Below are 19,499 nucleotides of genomic sequence, written 5' to 3'. Positions count from 1 at the left end.
GTATCGCAGCTACAAAGATTGCACCTCAGTCAACAATCTATCGAATCATCAAGAACTTCAAGGAGAGAGCTTCCATTGTTGTCAAAAAGGCTCCAGGGCGCCCAAGAAAGACCAGCAAGCGCCAGGACCGTATCTTAAAACTGTTTCAGCTGCGGGATCGGACTACCAGCAGTGCCGCACTTGCTCAGGAATGGCAGCAGGCTGGTGTGAGTGCTTCTGCACGCACTGTGAGGCGGAGATACTTTGAGCAAGCCCTGGTTTCAAGGAGGGCAGCAAAGAAGCCACTTCTCTCCAGAAAAAACATCAGGGACCGACTGATATTCTGCAAAAGGTACAGGGAGTGGACTGCTGAGGACTGGGGCAAAGTCATTTTCTCTGATGAATCCCCTTTTCGATTGTTTGGGACATCTGGAAAACAGCTTATTAGGAGAAGAAGAGGTGAGCGCTACCACCAGTCTTGTCTCATGCCAACTGTAAAGCATCCTGAAACCATTCATGTGTGGGGTGGCTTCTCAGCCAATGGAATCGGCTCACTCACAGTCTTGCCTAAAAACACAGCCATGAATAAAGAATGGTACCAGAATGTCCCCCAAGAGCAACTTCTCCCAACCGTCCAAGAGCAGTTTGGCGCCCAACAATGCCTTTTCCAGCATGATGGAGCACCTTGCCATAAAGCAAAGGTGATAACTAAATGGCTCATGGAACAAAACATAGAGATTTTGGGTCCATGGCCTGGAAACTCCCCAGATCTTAATCCCATTGAGAACTTGTGGTCAATCATCAAGAGACGGGTGGACAAACAAAAACCAACAAATTCTGGCAAAATGCAAGCATTGATTATGCAAGAATGGACTGCTATCAGTCAGGATTTGGTCCAGAAGTTGATTGAGAGCATGCCAGGGAGAATTGCAGAGGTCTTGAAGAAGAAGGGTCAACATTGCAAATATTGACTTGATGCATTAACTCATTCTAACTGTCAATATAACCTATTGGTACTCATAATATGATTGCAATTATATTTCTGTATGTGATATAAACATCAGACAAACATTAATAAAAACCAGAGGGCAGCAGATCATGTGAAAATATAATTTTGGTGTCATTCTCAAAACTTTTGGCCATGACTGTACTTATAAGTAACACTCTGTGTCTATACATAAATCACACCACAAACAGTGATAGCATGCTCACCCACATGTAATGGGAGGAAAGATAAGAGTGCTGTCATGGGCTCTGAGAAATCCCGTTAACGGTAAGTACCGTGACTACGTTTTTCTCCTTCCCCCATAACAGCACCAGAGAGAATTATAGAGAATTGTATCTGAGGGCGGGACCACAGCCTGTAGAACCCTTCTTCCAAAGGTTATATCAGAAGAGGAGGCTAGGTCCAGCCGATAGTCTTTAAAAAAAGTAGAAGGTGATAACCAAGTGGCAGCCTTACAGATTTGCTCTATTGATACCTCAAACCTTTCTGCCCAGGAGGTTGCCACTGCTCTCGTGGAATGAGCTCTTAAATCCTCTGGGCAACACTCCCACTAGATGAGTAGGCCAGCGAGATTGCATCTCTTATCAATCTTGCCAAGGTACTTTTGGAGGCCTTGAGTCCCTTCCTAGGCCCCTGAAAGCATACAGAGATCCTTCCTTCCTCCACCCCCTGGGTGGATGCTACGTACTGAACCAAACAACTTTGTACGTCTAATGAGTGGAATTTCTCTTCTCTTGTATTTTTAAACTTGGAGCAAAAGGAAAGAAGGACTACCTCTTGGGACCTGTGTAACCGAGATGCTACCTTACGCAAATAAGCAGGGTCAAGTTTTAAAATAACTTGTCTTCTAAGATCCTAGTAAAGGGAGGGCCTGCAGATAATAATAATAATAATTTTTATTTATATAGCGCCAACATATTCCGCAGCGCTTTACAACTTATAGAGGGGACTTGTACAGACAATAGACATTACAGCATAACAGAAATCACAGTTCAAAATAGATACCAGGAGGAATGAGGGCCCTGCTAGCAAGCTTACAAACTATGAGGAAAAGGGGAGACACGAGAGGTGGATGGTAACAATTGCTTTAGTTATTTGGACCAGCCATAGTGTAAGCCTCGGGTGTTCATGTAAAGCTGCATGAACCAGTTAACTGCCTAAGTATGTAGCAGTACAGACACAGAGGGCTATTAACTGCATAAAGTGTATGAGAACACGATGCAAGGAACCTGATTATGTGTTTTGTTTTGTTTTTTTCTATTTTTAATAGGCCACACAGGGATAGTTAGGTTAATGCGTTGAGGCGGTAGGCCAGTCTGAACAAATGCGTTTTTAGGGCACGCTTAAAACTGTGGGGATTGGGGATTAATCGTATTAACCTAGGTAGTGCATTCCAAAGAATCGGCGCAGCACGTGTAAAGTCTTGGAGACGGGAGTGGGAGGTTCTGATTATTGAGGATGCTAACCTGAGGTCATTAGCGGAGCGGAGGGCACGGGTAGGGTGGTAGACTGAGACCAGAGAGGAGATGTAGGGTGGTGCTGAGCCATGGAGTGCTTTGTGGATGAGGGTAGTAGTTTTGTACTGGATACTGGATTCTGGATGAAGCCTGGATGTCGCTCACTCTACGGGCTAATGTTAAAGCCACTAGAAGGACCATTTTTAGGGATAGAACCATGAGCGAGGCAGAATCTAAGGGTTCAAAGGGGACCTGTTAGGGCTGATAAGACCAAATTTAGATCCCATGGCGGCAATTTTTTGGCTGGTAATGGGACCTAGATCTTGCGGAGGCTCTAATAAATTTTGCTACCCAAGGACTGCATGCTACATCATGATTGTATAGGGCCCCCAGAGCGGCCACCTGATCCTATAAAGTGTTAGCAGCCAGGCCTTGTTCCAACCCCTTTTGTAGGAACTCCAGGATTGCCATAATTGGGACTCCTTCCTGGACTCTAACCCCGAGGTAGATAGGAATTTTTTCCAGGTTTTACCGTAGGCTTTGGTAGTGACGATTTTTCTACTCTCAAGTAGGGTGGAAACCAAATTTGGGGAGAAACCTCTGTCCCTCAAAAGCGCCCTTTCAAATTCCATGCTGTTAACTGTAAGTTCCCTGCCTGAGGGTGATACACCGGTCCCTGAGCGAGAAGGTCCAGAATTTCCGGTAGTACCCAAGGGTCGGTGATGGACATCATCCTCAGCCAGGAGAACCAAGTTCTTCTTGGCCAAAAAGGGGCAATCTGTATCACTCATGTCCTGTCCTCCCTGAACTTCCTTAGAACTGCTGGGATGAGAATGACAGGGGGGAAGGCATAGGCCAGGCTCTGATTCCACGGAATCATAAAGGCAACTAGAGCCTGAGGGTTCCCTCTGGGTCTACGGAGCAAAAGGAGTCTACCTTTGTGTTGTCGATTCTGGCGATGAGATCTATGACAGGGAGACCCCACATTTCCATAATCTGGCTGAAAATGAACTCTTTTAGCACCCACTCACCCTGTTTCAACTGAGTGCGGCTCAGAAAGTCTGCCTTGTGGTTTTCTACTCCCCAAATGTGGAGTGCTGTCAGGGAGAGGAGATTGCTTTCCGCCAACCAGAAAATCTGAGTTGGTGTGTCCATCAAGGCCCGTGACCCGATTCCCCGATGGTTCCACCACCACACGATTGTCCAAAAATACTCACACGCGATGACCCCGAAGGGTATCTAAGAACTCTATCAGGGCATAACTGACTGCAAATAGCTTCTTTTGGTCTGCTGACCCGTCCAGACCTCCTGAGTAACCCTGTTGTCCAGATGAGCACTCCACCCCTGGGGCGTGCATCTGTGGTGACTACTCAAGACACTTTGTTCACCCAAGGGACCCCCTTGGTTAGATTGCCCATCTCTTTCCACCAATTCAGGGAATGAATAGTTGTTGATAGAGTCATACGACCTTCTAATTAACCATTTAGGGAGACCTGTTTTTTTTTAAATGTCCCACTGGAGTCCCCTGGGGTGTATTTGGGCCCACTGAACTGCTGGCAAACATGAGGTTAGGGAACCTAACAGGGACATAGGAACTCCTGAACAGTCTTTGGCTCGATCTTTGATTTTTTTTATATTCAATAGCCAGCCTAGGTTTACTAAAGAGGTCAGTACTCTCTCTAGTTGTGTTTTGCAATGTTGGACCGAGTTGCCTATCACCAATAAGTCGTCCAAATAAGGGACGATCAAAATGTCCTGTTCCCTAAGGTGTGCCATTGCTTCCGCCACTAGTTTGGTAAACACCCGAGGGGCTACCAACAAGCCAAAGGGAAGGGGCCTTGTATTGAAAAAAAATGTATTTCTCCTTTTATGGAGACCGCTACCCTAAGGGACTTTTGAGAGTCTTTGTGTATGGGAACATCATAAAATGCATCACTCAGATCCAGGACCATTATAAAGCAGTTGAGAAACAATATGTTGATGGCTGAATTTATTGATTTCATCTTCAAATTTTGAGTTGTTGCATACTTGTTCAATCTTTTCAAGTTTATAACTGCCAGGAAGGATCAGTCTGGTTTGTTTACCAGAAACAATCGGGAGTAAAATCCTTCTATCTTTTCCCAAGTAGGGACCTCGTGGAGAACAGCTTTGCCCACTAGGTCCAACACCTCACATTCCAAGGCCCTTTGTTCCTCCGGGGAGGATCGTAGGGGAGTTATTACAAAGTTCTGGGGAGGGAATGAACGAAAATCTATCCTCAGGCTGGACCTGATTAGGTTTAGTATCCAGGGACTGTTGGAAATCTTTTCCAAGACCAGAAGGAAACGAGATAGTCTGCCCCCACCTGGGAAGGACCGTCACTTGGAGGGAGAGGGATTCCCATCGTGAGAGGAGCTTCCAAAGAGAAAACCTTTATCTTTCTTTTTCCCCTTTTCCCATCTATTCTGTTCTCAAAGCAAGTAAACTGTCTGAACTTTGATTTATCTACTGACTCAATTTTTCAGTGAAAAACGGATCCCCATAGCAGAGGCCTGCACAACATCAGGTTCCCATAGCCGAAGCCTGCACAACATCCGGTTCCCATCTTCTTATAGGAAAATGCATTCGCCAATAAATTTGAATACACAAGTGCTGGGACAGAGGAACACTCATTAAAGGGAATCTGTCACCCCAATGTTTATTTGTAATGTTTATTTGTGATACTGGCTACATCTCAACAATGCTGTAGATACTGTATTGTCCGTAATGTGATGATGGCTGGTAACAGCAACTCCGTGCATCTCCTAAAGGTACCGTTACACTAAACGACTTACCAATGATCATGACCAGCGATACGACCTGGCCGTGATCGTTGGTAAGTCGTTGTGAGGTCGCTGGGGAGCTGTCAGACAGACAGCTCTCTCCAGCGACCAACGATCAGGGGAACGACTTCGGCATCGTTGAAACTGTCTTCAACGATGCCGAAGTCCCCCTGCAGCACCCGGGTAACCAGGGTAAACATCGGGTTACTAAGTGCAGGGCCGCGCTTAGTAACCCGATATTTACCCTGGTTACCATTGTAAAAGTAAAAAAAAAAAAAAAACACTACATACTCACATTCTGATGTCTGTCACGTCCCCCGCCGGCGTCCACAGGGTTAAAACTGCTTTCGGTAGGAGCGCTTGCTAATGCTGCGCTGCTGCCGAGAGCTTCCCTGCACTGAATGTGTCAGCGGCGCGTCGACAGTAACAGCCGTGACGTCACCGCTGTGCTCTGCTTTACGGCCGGCGCTGACACAGTCAGTGCAGAAAGCTCTCGGCAGCAGCGCAGCATTAGCAAGCGCTCCTGCCGAAAGCAGTTTTAACCCTGTGGACGCCGGGGGACGTCAGAATGTGAGTATGTAGTGTTTTTTTTTTTTTAAATTTTACAATGGTAACCAGGGTAAATATCGGGTTACTAAGCGCGGCCCTGCGCTTAGTAACCCAATGTTTACCCTGGTTACAAGTGAACACATCGCTGGATCGGCGTCACACACGCCGATCCAGCGATGACAGCGGGTGATCAGCGACGAAATAAAGTTCTGGACTTCTAGCTCCGACCAGCGATATCACAGCGGGATCCTGATCGCTGCTGCATGTCAAACACAACGAGATCGCTATCCAGGACCCTTCAACGTCACGGATCGCTGTCATTCTCGTTGGAAAGTTGCTCAGTGTGAAGGTACCTTTACCATTGTTAAGGACATATTGGGAGTTAAAAGTTTAAGTGATACAAAAGTATATGGGGCTGAGGTGACATTACAATTGATCACCAAGCTTGGTGCTACATTTGTGCGACAACGGTGGTTCGGGCACCGCATTTGTGTGACGACAATGTGGCCCCTTGGACTATAAAATCTTGTGCACCCCTGCCATAGAATTTGAAGACCAAGTTGATACCACAAAACAGATGAGAATATCACATGATCCAAGTCTCACAGGCCAGAGACATGGATACATTTTTAAACAGGATGTGTTTCTATAGGTCAGTGAGCTGTCTGAAAAAAAAAAAAAAACAGATATCATTTAAAAAAAAAAAAAAAAAAAAAAAAAAAAAAGCAAAAAATTTTGCTTTTTCATCATACTGCAGAATAAAACGTGATCAAAGAGTGAAATGGAAATAAAAATAGTACTGAAGAAAACGTCATCTTGTCCCACAAAAACCAAGCCACAATACAGCTCCATCAGTGGAAAAGTATAAAAGATATAACTTTCAGAATAAAACGATGCAAAAACAATTAATTTTTCTATAAAATAGTTTTTACTATGTAAAAGTGGCAAAACATGAAGGAAAAAAAAAAAAAAAAAGATATACCGTATATACTCGAGTATAAGCCGAGATTTTCAACCCAAATTTTTGGGCTGAATGTGCCCCTCTCGGCTTATACTCGAGTCACGGTCGGCGGGTGAGGGGGAGAGGGCGCTGAGGTATACTTACATGCTTCCGGCGCTCCTGGTGCTCCCCCTGCCCGTCCCACGGTCTCCGGGTGCCGCAGCTCTTCCCCTGTTCAGCGGTCACGTGGGACCGCTCATTAGATATATGAATATGGACTCCACTCCCATAGGGGCGGAGCCGCCTATTCATTTCTCTAATCAGCGGTAACGGTGACCGCTGACAGAGGAAGAGGCTGCGGCACCGAAGACCAGCTGTCCGGGGGAAGGAGCGGGACACCGGGAGCAGGTAAGTATGTCATATTCACCTGTCCGCGTTCCACACGCCGGGCGCCGCTCTGTCTTCCCGGCGTCTCTCTCTCCGCACTGACTGTGCAGGTCAGAGGGCGCGATGACGCATATAGTGTGCGCGCCGCCCTCTGCCTGATCAGTCAGTGCGGAGAGACGCCGGGACGCTGAGGAGCTGCAAGCAAGAGAGGTGAGTATGTCATTTATTATTTTTATTGCAGCAGTAGCACAGCTTTCTATGGCACAGCTTTCTATGGCACATCTATGGGGCAATAATGAACGGTGCAGAGCACTATATGGCACAGCTATGGGGCAATTATGAACGGTGCAGAGCACTATGGCACAGCTATGGGGCAATTATGAACGGTGCAGAGAACTATATGGCACAGCTATGGGGCAATTATGAACGGTGCAGAGCACTATATGGCACAGCTATGGGGCAATTATGAACGGTGCAGAGCACTATATGGCACAGCTATGGCATGGGGCAATAATGAACGGTGCAGAGCACTGTATGGCACAGCTATGGGGCAATTATGAACGGTACAGAGCACTATATGGCACAGCTATGGGGCCATGATGAATGGTGCAGAGCACTATATGGCACAGCTATGGGGCAATAATGAACGGTGCAGAGCACTATATGGCACAGCTATGGGGCAATTATGAACGGTGCAAAGAACTATATGGCACAGCTATGGGGCAATTATGAACGGTGCAGAGCACTATATGGCACAGCTATGGGGCAACAATGAACGGTGCAGAGCACTATATGGCACAGCTATGGCATGGGGCAATAATGAACGGTGCAGAGCACTATATGGCACAGCTATGGGGCAATTATGAACGGTGCAGAGCACTATATGGCACAGCTATGGGGCCATAATGAATGGTGCAGAGCACTATATGGCACAGCTATGGGGCAATAATGAACGGTGCAGAGCACTATATGGCAGAGCTATGGGGCAATTATGAACGGTGCAGAGCACTATATGGCACAGCTATGGCATGGGGCAATAATGAACGGTGCAGGTCACTGTATGGCACAGCTATGGGGCAATAATGAACGGTGCAGAGCACTATATGGCACAGCTATGGCATGGGGCAATAATGAAGGGTGCAGAGCACTATATGGCACAGCTTTCTATGGTACAGCTATGGGGCAATAATGAATGGTGCAGAGCACTATATGGCACAGCTATGGCATGGGGCAATAATGAAGGGTGCAGAGCACTATATGGCACAGCTTTCTATGGTACAGCTATGGGGCAATAATGAATGGTGCAGAGCACTATATGGCACAGCTATGGCATGGGGCAATAATGAACGGTGCAGAGCACTATATGGCACAGCTTTCTATGGTACAGCTATGGGGCAATAATGAATCGAGTCAATAAGTTTTCCCAGTTTTTTGTGGCAAAATTAGGGGGGTCGGCTTATACTCGGGTCGGCTTATACGGTAAATGTGGTATCGCTGTAATCATACTGACCTGAAGAATAAAATTGCCTTATCAATTTTACCATATGTAAACGGCAACAATAAAAAAAACAAAAAAAAAATTCCTGAATTGCTATTTTTTGTTTATTCCTGCCTCCCAAAAATCGGAATGGAAAGCAATCAAAAAACATTTGCCCGAAAATGGTACCAATAAAAATATCAACTTGTCCCGCAAAAAACAAGCCATCACATGACTGTCAGCCGAGATATGGAAAAATTATAGCTCATCTAAATAGGACGATGTAAAGTTGTTGTTTTTTTTTTACAAAAACAAGCGTCTTTTAGTGTGTGACAGCAGCCAAACAGAAAATAATAATAAAAAATTATATATATATATATATATATATATATATATATATATATATATATATATATATATATATATATCTGGTATTGCTGTAATCACACCAACCCAAAGAATAAAGTCGTGTAATCACTTATACCACATGAGGAACTGTGTAAAAAATAAATAAAACCAATTCTTCACCTGCTGTTGATTTGTTCATTCTGCCTCGGCTCACATTTATCCTGTGCTCTACGCTGAGAGCTTATACCAGGGTTTCCATGAGGCAGATGGAGGCACTGTGGATGCCGTAGGACTTGTGATCCAGCAGTGTCTTTTTAGGCGTACATAAAAGAGCAATCCGCCACAGTTTTGTGCACCTCTGAAATGGACAACGCTGAACAGAGGCCAGAGTATGAAGAAAAGGAAGAAAAAGCAAGGCCAAATAAAGTGGGGATCACCAGACGGCATGGATTAGTGCAATAGATACAACTTTATTACAGTGTAACACTGGACAAAAAGAACACATCTAAAAACATCTAAAAACATTTTAGAAACCAACAATGCCTATAATAGGGCATGTGCCTAAAAATACAAAGGGGAGAGAATGAAAACACATGGGTGTGCAAAGACGGCAAAAATACTAAGAGTCCTATATGGGCAGCATATTCAACATATTAAACAATGTACATACCGTATAGAAAAGTCACATGGAGCCTATAGAGGTAACTTATTAAGAAGATAGTAATTGTATGGCATAGACAAAAAGTGCATGCAATATATAAGTTACAAAGACAGGGTCTGGTATCAGTCCACAACGTGTGGCAGGCAATGAATGTATATCCCTGAAAACCACTCAAACATGTCACAAGAACCCAATAGTTCAATATTCAATACAACAAACCAACCAATGCACATATAAGATGCTGCACTCCAAGTAAACCAGTCATTTAGATGCAAAGAATATGCACACTCATGATCTCCCCACAGGCTCAGAAGCCAAGGGACATAATAACCTAATAAAGAATAGGCACACAAGGAATGAACAAACACCCGACGCGTGTCGCCACTAGCGTGGCTTCATCAGGGGTATCGAACAGAGGCCAGAGTAGCAATGCTCTGCTGCCTCATTATAGTGACTGGATCCCTCGGGGGTTTCACCTGAATCACGTCACTCAGAGTGCATAATGTACTGGTCACTACAACGTACCAGTCACTACAACAGCAGTTTGCATTTTTCACTCGGCAACATCCACTGCTGTTTGTTTCTGGAAAATAACCATGGAGTCAAAATCATAATTACACCTGTGGATACAGAGGGGTGTAATTTTCAAAATGGGGTCACTTGAGGGGAGATGCTGCTCTTCTACTACAGCCACATATATACTATTGCTACACTCAGCAGAATTTGTGTGACAAACTTTGGCACCATTTTTACCCATTTCCCCTTGTAAAAATGTAAACTCTTGGGCTAAAACTTTCTTTGTGGTAAAATGTAATTATTTTATCTTCACTGCCCAATGGTATAAAATTCTGTGACACCCTTGTGGTGTTAATATGATCACTGCACCCCTAGATGAATTCATTAAAAGGTGTTGTTTGTAAAATGGGTATATGGCACTCAAACCAGAGCAGCAAAATCTGTACTGTAATATAGCACTCCGCCTCAAAAGCAGTTTTCGACCACTCATGGTGATGTACTCAGGAGAAATTGCACAACAATTTGTACTGTTCATTATCATTATCTCTTATTACCCCTTTTGAAAATTGCAAACTTGGGGGTTCAAAGCAACATTTTTAGTGGAAAAAAAATAGTAATATTTCATTTACTGAGCCCAATGTTATACAAATTTGTGAATCATCTGAGGGTTAAAAATACTCACTACTGTATTTTTCGGACTATAAGACGCACCTTTTCCCAAAAAAATTTGGGAGGAAAATAGGGGGTGCGTCCTATAGTCCAAACTCAGGCTTACCGGGGGTTGCGGCAGTGATGTAGCAACGTCCCTTCCTCAGGGAACCGGCGGCGGCAGAAGTGTGGCGATGCTGAAGCTCAGCGTCGGAGGCGAGCACGGAGGAGTGCATCATTGGTTTCCCTGTGGCCATCTTCCTGAAGCCATGGACCGCCGGAGGCGGCCCGTACGCGGATTGAGATCTCTGCTGGACCTCTCGCGCTCCATTTTCCTGAGGCTGTGGGCATCAGGAAAATGGCCTCTGGAGAACGCGCTGGCGCAGACTGATATCTCGGCCGCCCTTGGCTTCAGGAAAATGGTCGCCGGAGGCAGCGCGTGCGAAGATTGAGATCAATAATGCACTCAGCTCTGTTCACCGTGGACACCAGGCCGCAGCATCGCCACATTTCTGCCGCCAGCATCCTGAGGAAGGGACCCTGCTCCATGGAACACACTCTGCTCTGCCTCACCGCTGATCCTGGACACGCAGCATTGCACCGCTGAGATACCCGTTGACTGCAGCATTGCCCCACTTCTGCCGCCGGCTTCCTGAAAAAAGGACCATGCCTCCTGTGACCCGCTCTACCACCGCCGGCCCTCAGGTAAGATACCTTAACCCCTTCATGACCCGGAGTATTTTGACCCTCCTTCCTAGAGCCATAACTTTTTTATTTTTCTGTCAATATGGCCATGTGAGGGCTTATTTTTTGCGGGACAAGTTGTTCTTTTGAACGATACCATTGGTTTTATTATATCATGTACTAGAAAACAGGACAAAAAAATCCAAGTGCGGTGAAATTGCAAAAAAGTGCAATCCCACACTGTTTTTTTGTTTGGCTTTTTTGCTAGGTTCACCAAATTCTAAAACTGACCTGCGATTATGATTTTATGATTCTCCAGGTCATTATGAGTTCATAGACACCAAACATGTCTAGGTTCTTTTTTATCCAAGTGGTAAAAAAAATTCCAAACTTTGCTAAAAAAAAAAATAAAAAATTGCACAATTTTCCCATACCGTCTCCATTTTTTGTGATCTCGGGTTGGGTGAGGGCTTATTTTTTGCATTCCGAGCTGACGTTTTTAATGATACCATTTTGGTGCAGATACGTTCTTTTAATTGCCCGTTGTTGCATTTTAATGCAACGTTGCGTCGACCGAAAAAAAAAAAACTAATTCTGGCGTTTCTAATTTTTTTCTCGCCGTTTAGCGATCAGGTTAATCCTTTTTTTATTGATAGATCGGGTGATTCTGAACACAGTGATACCAAATATGTGTATGTTTGATTTTTTTATTGTTTTATTTTGAATGGGGCAAAAGAGGGGTTATTTAAACTTTTATTTTATTTTTTTCATATTTTTTTAAAGCATTTTTTTTTTTTTTTTTAACTTTTCCATGCTTCAATAGCCTCCATGGGAGGCTAGAAGCTGGCATAGCCTGATCGGCTCTGCTACATAGGAACGAAGCTCAGATCGCTCCTATGTAGTAGAATTGCTGCATTGCTATGTGTGCCAACCACAGGGTGGCACTCACAGCAAACCGACATCAACAACCATAGAGGTCTTCAATAGACCTCTGGCTGTCATGCCCATGCATCGCTGACCCCCGATCACGTGATGGGGGTCAGCGAAACGCACATTTCCGGCCCTATGGCCGAAAGCGCTAGTTCAATGCCGCTCTCATTTATCCAGTTAATAGCGGTGGGTGAATCGCGATTCGTGTGTTCAGTTCAGTGTTCAGAATTCAGTGGTCAGAATTGAAAAAAAAATTGGCTTGGTCACGAAGGGGAAAGCAGGCTCTGGCGCGAAAGGATTAACCACAAGGCAGGAAACTGATTATCAAAATTTGACAGATTATAAGTCCTTTCTGGCTAGCAAATATGGTCTGTGACCTTCTCTGTCAGAATAGACGCAGCCAGTTGCAATCAATTAAAGCCTTGGCTCCACACACTCAGTACAATGTAGAAGAACCCAAATACAGTGCTATCTTTTAAACAGTGCTGATATGCCATCCACACATCCCTTTTATAGAGGCACTGTAGGAGTAGGGAACACAGTATCCTTCACATGCTCACCATATACACCGGAAGATTTCCCATTTTAGAGACTGAATATGCAATGTGTGTGTTGAAACCCTAAAATTGACGTGTCCATGGCCATACAACAATAGTAGCATATAAGGGTATGTGCACATGTTGCAGATTTCCTTCAGATCTGCAGCTTTTTTTTTTTCGCACAAACGCTGCAGATCCGCAAGTGATTTACAGTACAATGTAAATCAATGGCAAAAAAAAATGCTGTGCTGATGGTGTGGAAAAATCCTAACGGAAAACGCAGCAGATTCAAAAAAGGACCATGTTAATTCTTCTTGCAAATCTGCTGCGTTTTTGCACCCATTCCATAATAGAAATCTGCAGGGGTAAAAAAAGGAAGAAATCCGCACAAAAATCTGCAAGGTGTACACATACCAAAAAAAAAAGGTGCAGATTCTGACCTGCGTTTTCTGCCAAGAAATGCAGAATCTGCACAGAAAATTCCACAGGCAAATCTGCAACGTATGCACATAGCCTAAGAATACAAACATATCTATGAGGTGCGGAAGCAAGTTATCTGCCACCAACATGTTTGGTCACATATAAAGAACAGAAACAGAAAGTAAGACGGCTGCAATAAACAGTGCCCCACCTAGCTAGGATTGGTGCATCACGTGCAGGCCTCCATTTATCCTTCTATATACCTGCCTAACTAATGTGTCTGGATATCAACTGACTCTCCCATCATGAGGTAAAAGATTAGGCCTGTAGGACTTCAACATGACTGATATTTTTATGGTAAAAGTTCCACTATCAACTAAAGATAAGGACCTATAGCATAGCAGCCAATGTGTAATTCACCAGCAGAAACGCACATGTTTCATCACGTCTGGCTGCCATAGGGTGTCATTGTGGAGCAGAGTGCTCAGTGCATGCGGCTCGTACAGAGCGAGAGGCAGCGCCACTGTCCTATTGGTCCCAGCAGCCATGTGACAGATGTGGAGTCTAACAAGATCCAGCACATACCGACTGAATGTTCTGGGAAGTGCTTACATTGCATATATGATGCTCTACAGCAGGGCTGGTCTGGCTTACAGCATGTTACATGCCCCAAGGTAAAGACGCCTGTCCCTGGTAAAGATTGCCTTTAAAGAGGAGGGGGTCAGCTCTTCTGGCATGTCTGCTTTAGTAAAAGAGAGAGAGAAAAAGAGAGAGACGCTCTCCTTTGGCTAAACTGAATCGTTTCTGCGATCAGTGTAGTAAGTTCTCCTATTAATCCCTTTTATTTTCTGTACCTGTTTATGCTGTATTGTTTTGAACCCCTTGTAAAATCTTTTTAATATTTTTCATAAACACTGGCTCCCTTTGGGTTAAACATAAAATTTAATAGTTGTGTTCCTTCTGTTCTGCAAACTACGCTTCGAAGGCATAAGTTACCGTACGGCGTCTAAGGCTACTTTCACATTAGCGTTGTGCACTACACGTCGCAATGCGACGGTGCAGCGTACCGATGCATATTGTGCAAGCGCCGCACAACGGGGGCAGCGGATGCTGTTTTTCAACGCATCCGCTGCCCCATTGAGAGGTGCGGGGAGGCGGGGGCGGAGTTCCGGACGCGCATGCGTGGTCGGAAATGCTGCAGACGACGCACCAAAAAACGTTACATGCAACTTTTTTGGTGGCGACGGTCCGACGCAACCGTCGCACGACGGTTGCGACGTGTGGCAATGCATCGCACTGCGTCACTAATAAAAGTCTATGGAGAAAAAACGCATCCTGCAAGCAATTTTGCAGGATGCGTTTTTTCTGCAAAACGACGCATAGCGACGTGCAGTGCACGAAGCTAGTGTAAAAGAGGCCTTATCGACCGAGACAGATTAGTGGTGGCAGCGAGTAGTCTGGGGTCACTGGAGAGTTAGCACTGATTGTACCAGGGTGTATACCCATATTCCATGTGTTGGAATCCGGAGGTGTATATGCCATACGCTCACTGTTAGTTTTCCGATAGCCGGCCTAGTGGTGCGAACAGGCTGCGGCCTTCTCTGTTGATCGTCAGTTAATCGTGTAATTGTCCGGACGAAAGGGGGCAGCAGAGAGCGGTTCGCTCCAGAGATCACAGCGGGTGGTACTCGTGACCTTCCTGGCCTGTGATATCAAGAATTTGTGGGATTCAAAAAAGTCCTGACAAATTTATATCCCTGACAACTTGCATTCCATTATAATTTAGCAACCCTGGAAAAATATTTTCTTAGGACTTTTCATTGTACCTTTCCTCTGTAATTCTTCCTGGAAATATATGAATAAATTGATAATGGAGCATGACCTTTCCCCTTGTCAACAGAATGTGTCACTACACAGTCTGACACTGGTCCTTTCAGAGCCCATTGTCAATAACCAAGAATGGAAACGCTCTGTGGTCGATTTTTACATACATCCCCAGGGGAGTTACAGAGGAAAGAATGACCAACCCTGAAAAAAAGCTGCCGTTTTATTTATTTTCATAAACTTCCATGACAAATAAGGAGATAGCTGGCTCAGACAGAAGCAGCCCCACAACACCCTGGCTGCTGTACTCCATCGGCACCTTCTTCTGCTTGCCACATCTGGCCCCAGGTTCCTCTCTACGTTCCCTTCTTTTAGAGGAGACACCACAACCAAAGCAGAAGAGGGGACACCACTTTATCTGCTTTTATGTACCAGACGGACATCATATAAAAAAAATCACAGGTACAAGGCTCAGACCCCGCAAGCGCTATCGCTATCCATTCAAGGAGAAAAACAGAAGCCGCTGTAGTGTCCTGGCACAGGTATCACCATTGCGACTGCTTCGTTTTACTGTGTCTGCCTCCATTCCAGGTGCTTTTCAGCTCTATTTTCTAATGGCTGCGCAAAGGGGATCAAAACAGATGCCGCAGGCAGAAGCAGAGAGTGTACAGGAGCCAGGACTGAAAGCTGCTTCAGCTCCTCCATCCTTACTGCGTTGACAGGGATCCCTGTGAGATCTAGGACCCATGCCTGTGCTGTGACAGTTAAACAGAAGTATTTAAACAAATTGCAGAGGTGGACGAGAAGTTTTCTGAAACTGGAAATCCCCTGTGTAAACACATGTAGTCTGTATGGCATCTGGTTTTATTTGTCTCTTTAAGGCTACGTTCACATTTGCGTTGTTGGGCGTTGCGTCGGCGACGCAACGCACAACGCATGCGCAACGCATTGTTTTGTGACGCATGCGTCCATTTTTGGCATGATTTTTGGCGCAAAAAAACTGCCTCATGCAGCGTACTCTGCGCCCTGACGCTTGCGTGAAAAATGACGCATGCGTCACAAAACGCAAGACAACGCATGTCCATGCGCCCCCATGTTAAATATAGGGGCGCATGACGCATGCGTCGTTATGCGTCGCCGAACCTGCGCCCGACGCAACGCAAATGTGAACGTAGCCTAAAGGGAACCTGTCACCCCGAAAATAAAAGTTGAGCTAAGCCCACCAGCATCAGGTGCTTATCTACAGCATTCTGGAATGCTGTAGATAAGCCCCCGATGTATCCTGAAAGATGAGAAAAAGAGGTTAAATTATACTCACCCAGGGGCGGTCCCGGTACAATGGGCGTCGCGGTCCGGCGCCTCCTATCTTCATGCAATGACGTCCTCTTCTTTGCTTCTGTCGCGACTCTGGCGCAGGCGTACTTTACCGGCCCTGTTGAGGGCAGAGCAAAGTACTGCAGTGCGCAGACACTGGGCCTCTCTGACCTTTCCCTGCGCACTGCAGTACTTCGCTCTGCCCTCAACAGGGCCGGCAAAGTACGCCTGCGCCAGAGCCGCAGCGTGAAGACAAGAGGACGTCATAGTAAGAAGATGGGAGGCCCCGGAGCGGACCGCGACACCCATCGGACAGGACCGCCCCTGGGTAGGTATAATATAACCTCTTTTTATCATCTTTCAGGATACATCAGGGGCTTTTCTACAGCATTACAGAATGCTGTAGATAAGCCCCTGATGACGGTGGGCTTAGCTCACCTTCGATTTTGGGGGCGACAGGTTCCCTTTAACTCATGTATCGAGTTTTGATGACAAATCTTATCCATGAAAACAGTAGACAATAGTGCATGGGTTGTGATGGAAGACAAAATAAGTAACACCCACTAAAATCCCTGTGCTGCTGTGGGACGGAGAGCACGCAACAGGCAGCGAGACAGCGGGCACGCGACTGGCAGCAGCATTGAGGGCACGCGACGGACGGCGGGCACGCGACGGGCGGTGGGCACACGCTGGCAGTGGGACGGCGGGCACACGACTGGCAGCGGGCACACGACTGGCAGCCGGACGGCGGGCACACGACTGGCAGCCGGACGGCGGGCACACGACTGGCAGCCGGACGGCGGGCACACGACTGGCAGCCGGACGGCGGGCACACGACTGGCAGCCGGACGGCGGGCACACGACTGGCAGCCGGACGGCGGGCACACGACTGGCAGCCGGACGGCGGGCACACGACTGGCAGCCGGACGGCGGGCACACGACTGGCAGCCGGACGGCGGGCACACGACTGGCAGTGGTGTGCGGTGGGGAAACAATGGGAAGCCTCCAGGTGCCCACCTACATCACGATACAGTACATACAGCACGCCTGCCTATCCCTACTTGCTGGGACTGTTAGTTCCCCACCACATAAAGAACCGACCAAGCTGCGGTAAGTGGACACGACGCTCCTAGCCCCAGCGCTCACCACTCTACTTCCGGGAAGTCTCCCGTGGGTCCTCACTCCACACTGATCCCGAACACCGAAGCCACCAGCTGGCTGCTGCCTGACAGACTTGTCCCCACACGGAATCCTCGCTCCCGGCGCTTTGTTTACAACTTTTTTCTCCCCCCGTTAATGCTTCCGGTTACAGGAGCCCGTATAGCAGAGGTTTCCGCTCTTCACTTCCTGCTTCCTGCAGCCATCTTTACTTTACACGAACTTCCGGTCTTTGACATCATTGGGCGTGACGCTAATCACCATGGCAACGAGAAGTTCCTCACTACTGACGTTATCGTGCGTCAAGTAGAGCGTAATTGTCAGTGCGATTGCGCCACGTCCCTTGCGCAATTCACTGAAGCAGTGCGCCGGATCTGTCACGGTGCTGTGCCCCTTGTGGGGGCGGCCTGGCTGCAGCCTGGGCCCTCGGGGGCACTGGCAATCACACGGAGTGTGGGGACACTTCTTCAATAAGTGCCTGTCAGAAAATCATGTTTTTGTAACTGGGTTTCATTAACCCCTTCACCCCCGAGCCTGTTTTCACCTTCATGAGCAGGCTAAATTTTAGAATTGTGACCACTGTCTCTATGAGATAATAACTCTGGAACGCTTCAACGGATCCCCCTGATTGTTTTCCCATGACATATTGTACTTCATGAGAATGGTAACATTTCTTCGATATGACTTGTGTGGTTGTGAAAAAAAAATGGAAAATTGGCAAAAAATTTGTAATTTTCAAACATTTAATTCTTACACCCTTAAATCACAGAAATATGTCACACAAAATAGTTACTAAATAGCATTTCCCACATGTCTACATCTGTATCATTTTGGAAACATTTTTTTTGTTAGGAAGTAGAAGGGTTAATGTTGCCCAGTGATTTCTCATTTTTCCAACAAAATTTACAAAACCATATTTTTTAGGCAGCACATCACATTTGAAGTCACTTTGAGGGGTCTATATGAAAAAGATACCCAAAAATGACAAAACCACATTAAAGAAGTTTACTAACCCTGCAGGTGCTTCACAGGAATTAATGCAATGTGGAAGGGAAACATGAACATTTCATTTCTATTTTCATGAGGGTAACAGGAGAAAATGGAGAAATACAATTTGTTGTGCAGTTTCTCCTGAGTACGCTGATACCCCATATGTAGGGGAAAACCACAAGAATGGAGACATGGGGCAGGAATTGAAACACGGGGAAGAATGGAGACACAAGGGGCAAGAATGGAGACATGAGGGGCAAGAATAGGAGACACGGGGAAGAATGAAGACGGGGCAAAAATGGAGACACGGGGAAAAATGGGAGACAGAGAACAATGGAGACACGGGACAAGAATGGGAGAGATGGGGAAAAATGAAGACACGAAGAAGAATGGAGACACGGAGAGAATGGAGGACACAGGAGTAAGAATGGGAGACGGGGAAGAATGGAGACACTGGGAAAGAATGGAGACGGGGAAGAATGGAAACACAGGGGGCAAGAATGGAGACGGGGGAAGAATGGAAACACATGGGGCAGGATGGAGACAGATAGGGCAGGCAGGATCATGGGGCGGGATGGAGACACATGGAGCAGGATCATGGGGCAGGATGGAGCCACATGGTGCAGGATGGATACAATGGAGACAGATGGGGCAGGATCACGGGACATCACATGGGAGCAGAATGGATACTGATGAGGCCAGGATGGGAGAACATACAGTTAGGTCCATATATATTTGGACAGAGAACATTTTTCTAATTTTGGTTATAGACATTACCACAATGAATTTTAAACAAAACAATTCAGATGCAGTTGAAGTTCAGACTTTCAGCTTTCATTTGAGAGTATCCACATTAAAATTGGATGAAGGG

General features: G+C 46.1%; 1 protein-coding gene across 1 annotated transcript in view; it reads right to left on the bottom strand.

The window, feature by feature from the left end:
* Positions 1-17,872, bottom strand: part of SBNO2 (strawberry notch homolog 2) — a 129,506-nt gene extending 111,634 nt beyond the window's left edge. The window contains exon 1 of the mRNA XM_077271295.1: positions 17,627-17,872. The gene's annotated coding sequence lies outside the window, so the exon portion shown is untranslated. The remainder of the gene's footprint in view (positions 1-17,626) is intronic.
* Positions 17,873-19,499: the final 1,627 nt, after the last annotated feature.

This window comes from Ranitomeya variabilis, chromosome 1 (assembly GCF_051348905.1).
Source record: "Ranitomeya variabilis isolate aRanVar5 chromosome 1, aRanVar5.hap1, whole genome shotgun sequence".
Classification (NCBI taxonomy): domain Eukaryota; kingdom Metazoa; phylum Chordata; class Amphibia; order Anura; family Dendrobatidae; genus Ranitomeya; species Ranitomeya variabilis.
This window is presented reverse-complemented; position numbering and strand designations above follow the sequence as displayed.